This window comes from Chrysochloris asiatica, unplaced genomic scaffold (assembly GCF_000296735.1).
Source record: "Chrysochloris asiatica unplaced genomic scaffold, ChrAsi1.0 scaffold00312, whole genome shotgun sequence".
Classification (NCBI taxonomy): domain Eukaryota; kingdom Metazoa; phylum Chordata; class Mammalia; order Afrosoricida; family Chrysochloridae; genus Chrysochloris; species Chrysochloris asiatica.
The window spans coordinates 2967483-2976690 of NW_006408830.1; the positions used below are offsets into that span (position 1 = coordinate 2967483).

Genomic DNA, 9208 nt, shown 5'->3' on the forward strand with positions numbered 1-9208 from the left:
TGCACAAGACCTTTTTAAAGTGTTGAAGAGCAAAGATGTCAGCTTGAGGACTAAGGTGCACCTGACCCAAGCCATAGTATTTTCAATAATCTCATATGCATGCGAAAGCTGGACAGTGAATAAGGAAGACCATAGAAGAATTGATTCCTTTGAGTTGTGGTGTTGGCAGAGAATATGGAAAGTTGCCATGGGCTGCCAAAAGAACCAATAGATCTGTTTTGAAAGAAGTGCAGCCAGAATGCTCCTTGGAGGCCAAGATGGCCAAACTCCATCTCTCATACTTCAGATATATTGTCAGGAGGGACCAGTTGCTGGAGAAGAATATCATGTCTGATCAGGTGGAGGGTCAGAGAAAAAGAGGAAGACCCCCAATGAGATGGATTGGCTAGATGGCAGCATCGATGGACTCAAGTGTAGCAACAGTAGTGAGGTTGGCCCAGGATTGGTCAGTGTTTCGTTCGGCTATTCATAAGGCCACTATGAGTTGGTACCGACTGGATGACACCTAACAATCTACCCTGTGTACAAAAGGGATAGCATTGATACTTGATTGAAGACTCCTGCCCTCTCTGTTGGTATTTAGAGTTACTACCTCCATGAGTATAGGTCAAGTTCATCAAATTGTAACAATTTACTCTTGTTTCCCTTATCAAAATTTTAATTTTTTTATCTTCCTCTAGTCGATTTCTGATTATCAAGTCATAGAGGCTAGGTCAAATGGGTACTGTCTGCAACACTGGGTGCTCTTGTGCATCTCCCCTCACTTCATATCATCTGGGTGCTTCACTCTCATTTCTAGCCCTCTGTGGCTATGTCCTTGTCCATGTGCTCTGGTGTCCCCAGGTCTCACCACACTTAGGACCAACTAGCCCTTCCTCTTCTCTCTCTCATCTCTCTGTTTGTCCTTTCAAGTGGGAATGTCCTACCTCAGAAGGTTCTGGATTGGGATCAGGATTCCACCTAAGGTCCTATAAACTATAAAGCCTCCGCAAGAGGCCTATATCACTGGGCAAGTTCTAGAACCCCTTTAGGTATTCCAATCAGTTCTAGACTGAAGACTGACTTACAAACTTCCTATAATTATGTTTTCAGATAATCCTTTCTATCTCACTCAAGTGTCTATTTTACAATCGCAGGCAAGGGAAGCCAATATTCATAAGACAGACAAGCATCTTCACACTATCTCCCCTCTTTTAGCCATTCCGACTATGCCTTGATCCCTGTATCACAGAGCCCTGTTGTTCTAAGGTTGAGCATACATCACTATTTACATCTGTTTCATTCAGCCCATGCAAACCTGTATAAGTGTTCTCCTATCCTCCTTGTTCTTCCGTTCTTCCATCCACCTCCCCCTTCTTGTGTATTGCCCTCCCCAACACCCAAACTATGGTGTATCTATCCCCTATCCTGTGCTCTACTATCCTTTCCCTTCCACCCCTGGTAACCAACAAAGATTTTTTGTTTTTCCCTTTTAGTATGAGTATCTTTTCTTAAGCTTTTACAATAATGGTCTTATGCAATATTTGTCTTTTGTGACTGACTAATTTCACTCAGCATAATATCCTCAAGGTTCATCCATGTTATGCAGTGGCTTGCAGCTTCCTTGTTATTCTTCAAGGTAGCATAATATTCCATTGTGTGTATGTATCAAAGTTTGTTTATCCATTCTTCAGGTGATGGGCACTTAGGTTGTTTCCATCTTTTTGCTGTTGTCAATAATGCTGCAATAAAAACATTGGTGTGCATATATCTACTTGTATTCTGGCTCATATTTCTTGTAGATAGATGCCAAGTAGAAGAATTGCTGGATCATAAGGGATTTCTATTTCCTACTTTCTGAGGACATGCCATACTATTTTCCAGAGTGGTTGGACCATTTTGTGTTCCCACCAGCATTATAGGTGGGTCCCAGTCTCTCCACATCCTCACCAGCATTTATTGTCCTCTGCATTTTTTTTTTTTTGTATATATTTGAAATACAACTTTATTCCAGTTCTAAATGATAAGGAATTGGAATGACAGTAAAAACAAGATTTCACCACTGAATAGTGTGATACAACTGTAGCAGTCATATATTTGAAACTCAAAAAGGAAACAACTGCGTTCCAACAGCTAGATATGCAGGGCCAAAAAATGAAAGCATTTCTAACTGCCACATTCACTCCGAAGCCCATTCATCTCCTTCAGCATCCTAAAGATTAGCACGTGTTCTGCTTAGATATATAATAAAGTGGCAAACATGCGGCACCACTGACATCACAGGACAGTTGCCTATAAAACTAGACTTCTGACGCTGGGCTCCAGCTTCGTTCTCTTACAGGTCATCATCCTCGTCTGGGAGAGCAGTTGTCTGCGCAACCTCTAAATCATTCTCATATTGTGCTGCTAAAGCTGGGTCCATGACAACTTCTGGTGGGGCAAGAGCAGGCATGGCAATAGACTCCAAGTTAGGATCGCCAATGAGTTTTCTAGCAAGCCAAAGGAAGGGCTTTTCAAACTTGTAGTTACTTTTTTGCAGAAATGTCATAGTACTGAAGATTTTTCTTTCGGTGGAAGACAATGGATTTTGCTTTAAGTTTTCCTGTCCTTAATGTCCACTTTGTTACCACACAAGACAATGGGGATGTTTTCATATGCTCGAACGAGATCCCTATGCCAGTTAGGCACATTCTTATAAGTAACTCTTGAGGTTACATCAAACACTATAATGGCACACTGGGCTTGGATATAATAGCCATGCCTGTTGTTGTTGGTAAGTGCCCTTGAGTCGATTCAGACCCATAGTGACTCTGTAGAGGGTTTCCAAGCAGCAGCTGGTGAGCTTGAACCACCAACCTTGCAGTTCAAACGACTTTGCAGTCTGATGCATTAGCACACAGCACCACACCAGGACTCTTTAAGTCCCCCAAATTTCTCCTGACCAGCCGTGTCCCACACATTGAATTTAATCGGTCCGCTGTTCGTATGGAACACAAGGGGATGGACCGCAACTCCCAAGGTGGCTACATACTTCTTCTCAAAGTCACCAGTCAGATGATGTTTCACAATGGTCGTTTTTCCAGTACCACCATCACCCACCAATAGGAGTTTGAACTGCACTTGGGTTTCTCCTTGGGCGGCCATCGCGATGGCTCTTCCCGAACCCAACACCTGTTTGGTTAAACCTGTTTGGTTAAACAGGCCCTGGCCTCCTATTACCCATCCTGTTTAACCAACGTGACATTTGCTTTGTTGTTATTGTTGAGTGCCATCGAGTCAATTTTGACCCATAGTGAGCCTGTATAGGGTTTCCAAGGAGCAGTTGGTGAGCTTGAACTGCCAACCTTGCAGTTCAAATGGCTTTGCAGTCTGTGGCATTAGCCCACAGCATCACAACAGGACTCCTGCTTTAGTCAACTCCAAAAGCTGCTTTTCTCCCCTCAGCTGAAGCATTTTATCTATTATATTCCTTTCAGCCATTACAGGCAACAAAAAACAAAAGAATCACCTACAAATCAAAAGTTTCACTTCCCGTGCCCCTTGGTTTCTTTCTCTTACAAAACGTCATGCTTCCATGAGTTTGGAGCTATTGCAGTGAATCCTAATTTTTATGTCAACTGCAAAAACCATGTGGGGACCATGTCTGACTTCCTCTGACTTCACAAGGGGGAATAAGAACCAAATCAAAATCAACCGAAGGCCGATTTCTGTGAAGCAGAGGTCAGACAAGCCTCTCAAGGAAATGGGTCATAATCATAGAGGTGAAGAGTCCCAAGTTCAGATCCAGTAGGAAAGGGAGCAAGCCTTTCTTGCATATCCATTATATTGGCAGCAGGTCACGACCCCAAGGAAACATCCTTTGAATTGATTGTCTGCTCATAGCCAATCATCACAGAGTTAACTATGCCTGATTTAGGGGATAACCACGTCTCACCCACCAAACTACTGAGAATCCTGGCCCAGTCAAGTTTACACAAAGCACTAAAGATCACACCACCTTTTACAGGGGTTCTGAGGAACAGCTGATAGGTTTGAACTGTAGACCATTCAATCAGGTTGGAATGTTAATAATTGCCTGGCTCTGCTTGGAGCCTGGTCCTTGTTCTGATAAGGAGTGACCCTGTGGCTAAGCAATAGTTAATCCTGCCCTCCTTTGAGGTATTTATTGGGACATCATGACCATCTTATGATTTAGTGTGAATGTTAGAATTATAACCTTCCTGCATGTAGTAAGTGACTAACTTTATCAAGAAGTTGCATAAAAAGTGCTTACAACAGAGTGTTATTTGAACACCTGTTAAACCAGTCTGTTTGCTGTGAGGTGTTCCAGTAATCTATTTCCTAATAAGAGCAATAATAAAGACTTTTCTCTTTCCTTGTTTATCTGCAGTGTTTATTAATTGTACTCAATCAATCCAGGGCATTTGACTCAAGCTTTGGGGGTAACACAATTCCTGTCCAGAAAGCCTCTGTTCTCCAGACAGGGTAAAAAATTAAGTCCCCACCTTCAACCCAGGAGTCATTGCTGGGCTCTGGTCCACTCTGTCCTCTCTGTTGACTCCCTGTCACACTCTGTCCTCGCTTAGACCTCTGAATGTTCCACTCAGGAGGACATTGTGAGGGCTCGTGGTGGTGACTCATGCTGATTGCAGATGCTCAGCCTAACCAGGAGAACTCCCAGACCCATGAGCAGGGACACCTTGCCCCATCCAAGTCCAACACCTCCTTCAGACTTACCTGCCAGAAATGTTCTTCCCCATTTCCTCCCCCAAGCTCCTTGACTCTGGCCTCTGCCAGCAACACCAACAACAGCGGGTGTGCAGACAATGCCAAACCAAGACTTTCTGAAGAGGTATGACTCTTGTGTGTAAACGGGGGGTTCTGGACGGTGTGGGGTGAGGCTAGAGGACTCGAAGCCAATCCTGATTCCTGTTGAGAACTGTCTGATTATCTGAAGTATAGGTGAAAAGATCATTCTGACTGCATGCTTCTCAGACGCAATGATCTGGACAAGGGCTGAGTTCTGAAATGTACCTTTAAACTGTCTGGGAAAGGACTTGATGAGCAAATTTCATTGTATAAGCTGTTTACCCACTGTATGTTAACACGTTTTTGTGGTGAAAAGCAACAATAAGGCGACACAGGGTTAATGTAAAACCTGGCTGGGGTTAGTCTCCAAGCGCTCTCTTCCAGCTTGGGGAGCAAGCACTGAGAAGGGAACGGGCGACACCTGGTGGGCTCTTTGGACAGGAGACTGACATGATTCAGGAAAAAAAAAATTAAAATAAAAAAGCGAGTGTCAGACTGTAGGCACATAGAGATGAAAAAAGATCAAGACAGCTCACGATGTGTGTGTGCATGTGTCTGTGTATCTTTCACAAAACCCTGCCGATCTGAGCCTCAATTTCTCCAGCTGCCAAAGGCTGCAACCGATGTGCAGAGCCTGCACGCTGAGAACACCTGCAGTCACGTGTGGAAACAGCAGCAAACTCAGAGCTGTGTTCCAGTAGATCCTGAAGACATTCGTCCCCCTCCTCTTGACGTGAGGTCTGATCCTGTGACCGCCTCGGGTAGGCCTTGCTGGAACCTTCCAGTCACCTCCATCATCCCACCCTCCAAACATGACTCCCACCCTATCATTCCCCGAGCACTGTTCTCAGTTACCGGCACTTCGAGCCTCCGCGGTAGCGTTTCTGACTCAAAGCCGCCCACTGAAGGCACACAGTACAGACTCGGCCTTCGTTTTTTTTCCGGGAAGAAGTGGGAATGACGAGAGTGCGCGCCCCCCCACCCCACGCGACGCAGGCGTATTTCAATTTCCGGTGTTTGGATCTCGGCAGGCAGGGGAGGGAGGCTCCATCCTTAGGCCCAAAGAAAAAAGGAAGGTGATCAGGAACCGGGAAGAGATGGAGAAAGGCCGCCGCCAGAGTTTGGTGGTGGTAGTAGTGTACGGTGGAGTCCGTCTCGACTCACAGAGACCCTGCATAGCGTTTCAGAGGCTGTAAATCTTTACGGGAGCAGAAAGCTTCATCTTTCTCCCGCGGAACGGCCGGTAGTTTCGAACTGCTGACCTTGAGGTTGGCAGCCAATAACCACTACGCAGCAGAGTTTGTTGTTGTTGAGTGCCGTCAAGTCGGTTCCGACTCATAGTGACCCTGTACTGGGTTTCCGAGGAGCAGCTGGTGGGTTTGAACTGCCGACCTTGTGGTTCGCAGTCCAGAGCTAATCCTGCAGCGCCACACCAGTAGGTAAATGGTGGTGATTGGTGGTTATGTGTCGTGGAGTTGGTTCCGACTCATAGCGACCCTGTACAGGGTTTCCAAGGCTATAAATCTTTACGGGAGCAGAAAGCCTCATCTTTCTCTCGCGGAACAGCTGATAGTTTCAAACTGCTGATGCTGAGGTTAGCAGCCCGAACTGCAGAGTTTGGGGAATGTCAAACATCTCTGGGGGAGGAGGGGTCTCCCTGGGGGGGCCTGTTTTCCCATTTAAAAGATGAAGGGGTGAACCGGGAGCTCTCAGAGTGAGCCCCAACAGTCTGGAGTCCCAAGTCCAGGGTCTGGAGTGGGAGATGTCTGAGGACAGTGTAGTCACGGCTCAGTCTTTGGGTGGAGCTACATTTCCGTCCTTGTTTCTGTCTCAGAGATGCAGGGACCTCCTCACGGGTCACAGCGCAGGCTACGCACACCTTGGCACGTAGGGCACCAATCACTTGCAACCTCCACAGGACAGAGGTCTGTCTGGTCATGATCCTAGCCCTTGACTAAGGACCTTTTCAACTGCACTTAGTGTGTCCCTGAGCACAGAAGTTCCAAAGTTCGGGGCGGTGAGCCCATGAAGAGGATTAGCTAGTACTGTGCTCCAGGAAAGACAGCAGTCTCAATGCGAAGGTAGCATGGAAAACAGCTCTAACCTTTTTTTGGGACCTTTTGGCTAAGAAAGCCAGTGTGGTCAGGCAAGGCCCAACGCTCAGGGGGAAACTCTTCTCTGGACCAAGAACACAGTACCACCACCAGAACCGGCAGCAGAAGCAACATCAGGCTCTTGACTACTGGGAGCCCAGGCCCACTCCCAGATCCAACATCCCACTGCAGTGGCCCCGTTTCCCTCCCCCTCATTCCAGACCTGCTGCCTCCCTCTTCCTCTTCATTCCTTCTCTCAACAAAATGGCAAAGAGGTCACTCCACCCAGGTCTGGGGATAAGCCAGGTCCTCACCTTCCCTACTCAGTGCCTGCAGGTAGACTAGTCAAGCTCAGGTGATGGGACTCTGCCTGGCAGGACAGGTATCCTAGTGATGGCAAGATGCTGTTAAGTGCAGACCCACAGCGATCTGCCATAGGGTTTCCAAGGAGCAGCTGCTGAATTTGAACCATTGACCTTGTGGTTTTCAGTCTGGTGCTAATCCTCCAAGAATGTGGTGGCAGTAAGGATCAGCAAAATCCACTATTACTTCAAAAAATTCAATATTAATTTTATATTAGTATATCAATTTCTAAACATTCCAATTAACTCCAGTGTTTTAAAGGGTGCAACAGACTCAACACACATGCATTGCATTGAATGAATAGACGGACTAGTGAGCAATGCAGCTATAATTTTACTGACCGCTTTCAGGGACCCTGTAAGGATGGTATGGTTATGTTCACAATGATAGGTCCCTTTTCCAGACAAGGACATAAGAGGCTCAGAGCAGTTCAATGATTTTTCCAAAACCATGCAGATATAAGCCTGTGCAAAGCACTTGACAGAAACTCAAGAAAATTTCAAATCGAATGCTTGGACTTATTGTAGATACAGTCCTGTCCTGGGCGAACGTGAAGTTTCCAGGAGATGAAAGAGTAATACCTCGTTGAGGGTCCCTCATGTCCCTGGGCTCCCTCCTTGCATCTGGGGTCCTCTATGTCCTGATTCTCTTTCCCCATGTCCTTGAGGCTCCTTCCCATGTTTTAGTGTCCCCTGCCCATGTCCCTGAGGACCCCATCCTATGTGCGAGGATCCCCTTCCCATGTCCCTGAGGTGCTGAGCCTGGGACAAAGGAAAAGTTAGGCTATCAGTGGTATAGTAGTTACGGGAGAAAGATGAGGCTTTCTGCTCCTGTGAAGATGTGCAGCCTCGGAAACCCTGCACAGAGTTGTTTTGAATCAGAACTGACTCCACGGCACATACCCAACCAACCAACCAACCAACCAACCAACCAACCAACCAGCCAACCAACCAGCCAGTCAGCCATCCATCCATCCAGCCATCCATCCAGCCAACCAGCCAACCAACCAGCCAACCAGCCAAACAGCCAACCAGCCAGTAGTCACCCTGACCAACTGTGCAGCAACCTTCCAGGGCCTATCAAAGTTTAGCCCAGAATCACTGGGTAAGGCCAACCTGTCCCTTATGACTCTTCATCTGCACTCCAACACCAGCCTCATTGTCTTCTTCTCCTACTACCTCTGCCATTCTGGTATTCATCATTGAACTTCTTACAGTAACAGCAGGCAGAAGAGGTGGGGCTGAAAGATCAGAACATCACAGATCCCCCAACTAAGGGTGGGATGTCTGAGTGCTCTAATCTTGATGGTGGGAACAGAATGTAAAACTATAAAATGTGGCCACTCAATAATCCATCTTCACATGGGAACAGGGGAGGACAACAGAAGCCACTATCACCTACCTCATCCTCACCTTGGCTCTTGTATCAGAGCCATCAACCTTGCTCACACAGCTGTAGCTCCCTCCTACAGTTTGTCAGGCTGTGGGGTCCAAGGAGAGCTAAGGGAGGATCATAATTCATGACAGACCCCAGGGAGGGTGGAGACAGTGATATCACCATGGAACAGAGGCCCCCAACCCACCTGCCAATCTGCATTAATTTCTTCACAGAATCATTTACTCATTCATTTAGCATTTTGTTGCAGGCATTGTTGTTGTTAAGTGCTATCAATTCAGTTCTGACTCATATTAACCCTACATAGGGTTACCAAGGAGTGGCTGGTGGGTTTGAAGTACTGACTTTGTGGTTAACAGTCTAGTGCTTACCCTATACTGCCACACCAGGACTCTGTTCCAGACATAGGGATGCAGAAATGAATCAGGAACAATCCCTAACATTCAGGATTCAGAGTTCCATGTAGCACAGACCTTCCACTCCTGTCGGTGGGAGAGTACAGGGAATATGCTTCTGCCCAGAGAAAGTGACAGTATGCAGGGCCTTGAGAGGAGAGGACGATGCCAAGT

General features: G+C 46.6%; 1 pseudogene; it reads right to left on the bottom strand.

Annotated features, from left to right (window-relative positions):
- LOC102811085 overlaps positions 1-3123 on the bottom strand; it is a 29435-nt pseudogene extending 26312 nt beyond the window's left edge.
- Between the last annotated feature and the right edge of the window lie 6085 nt (positions 3124-9208).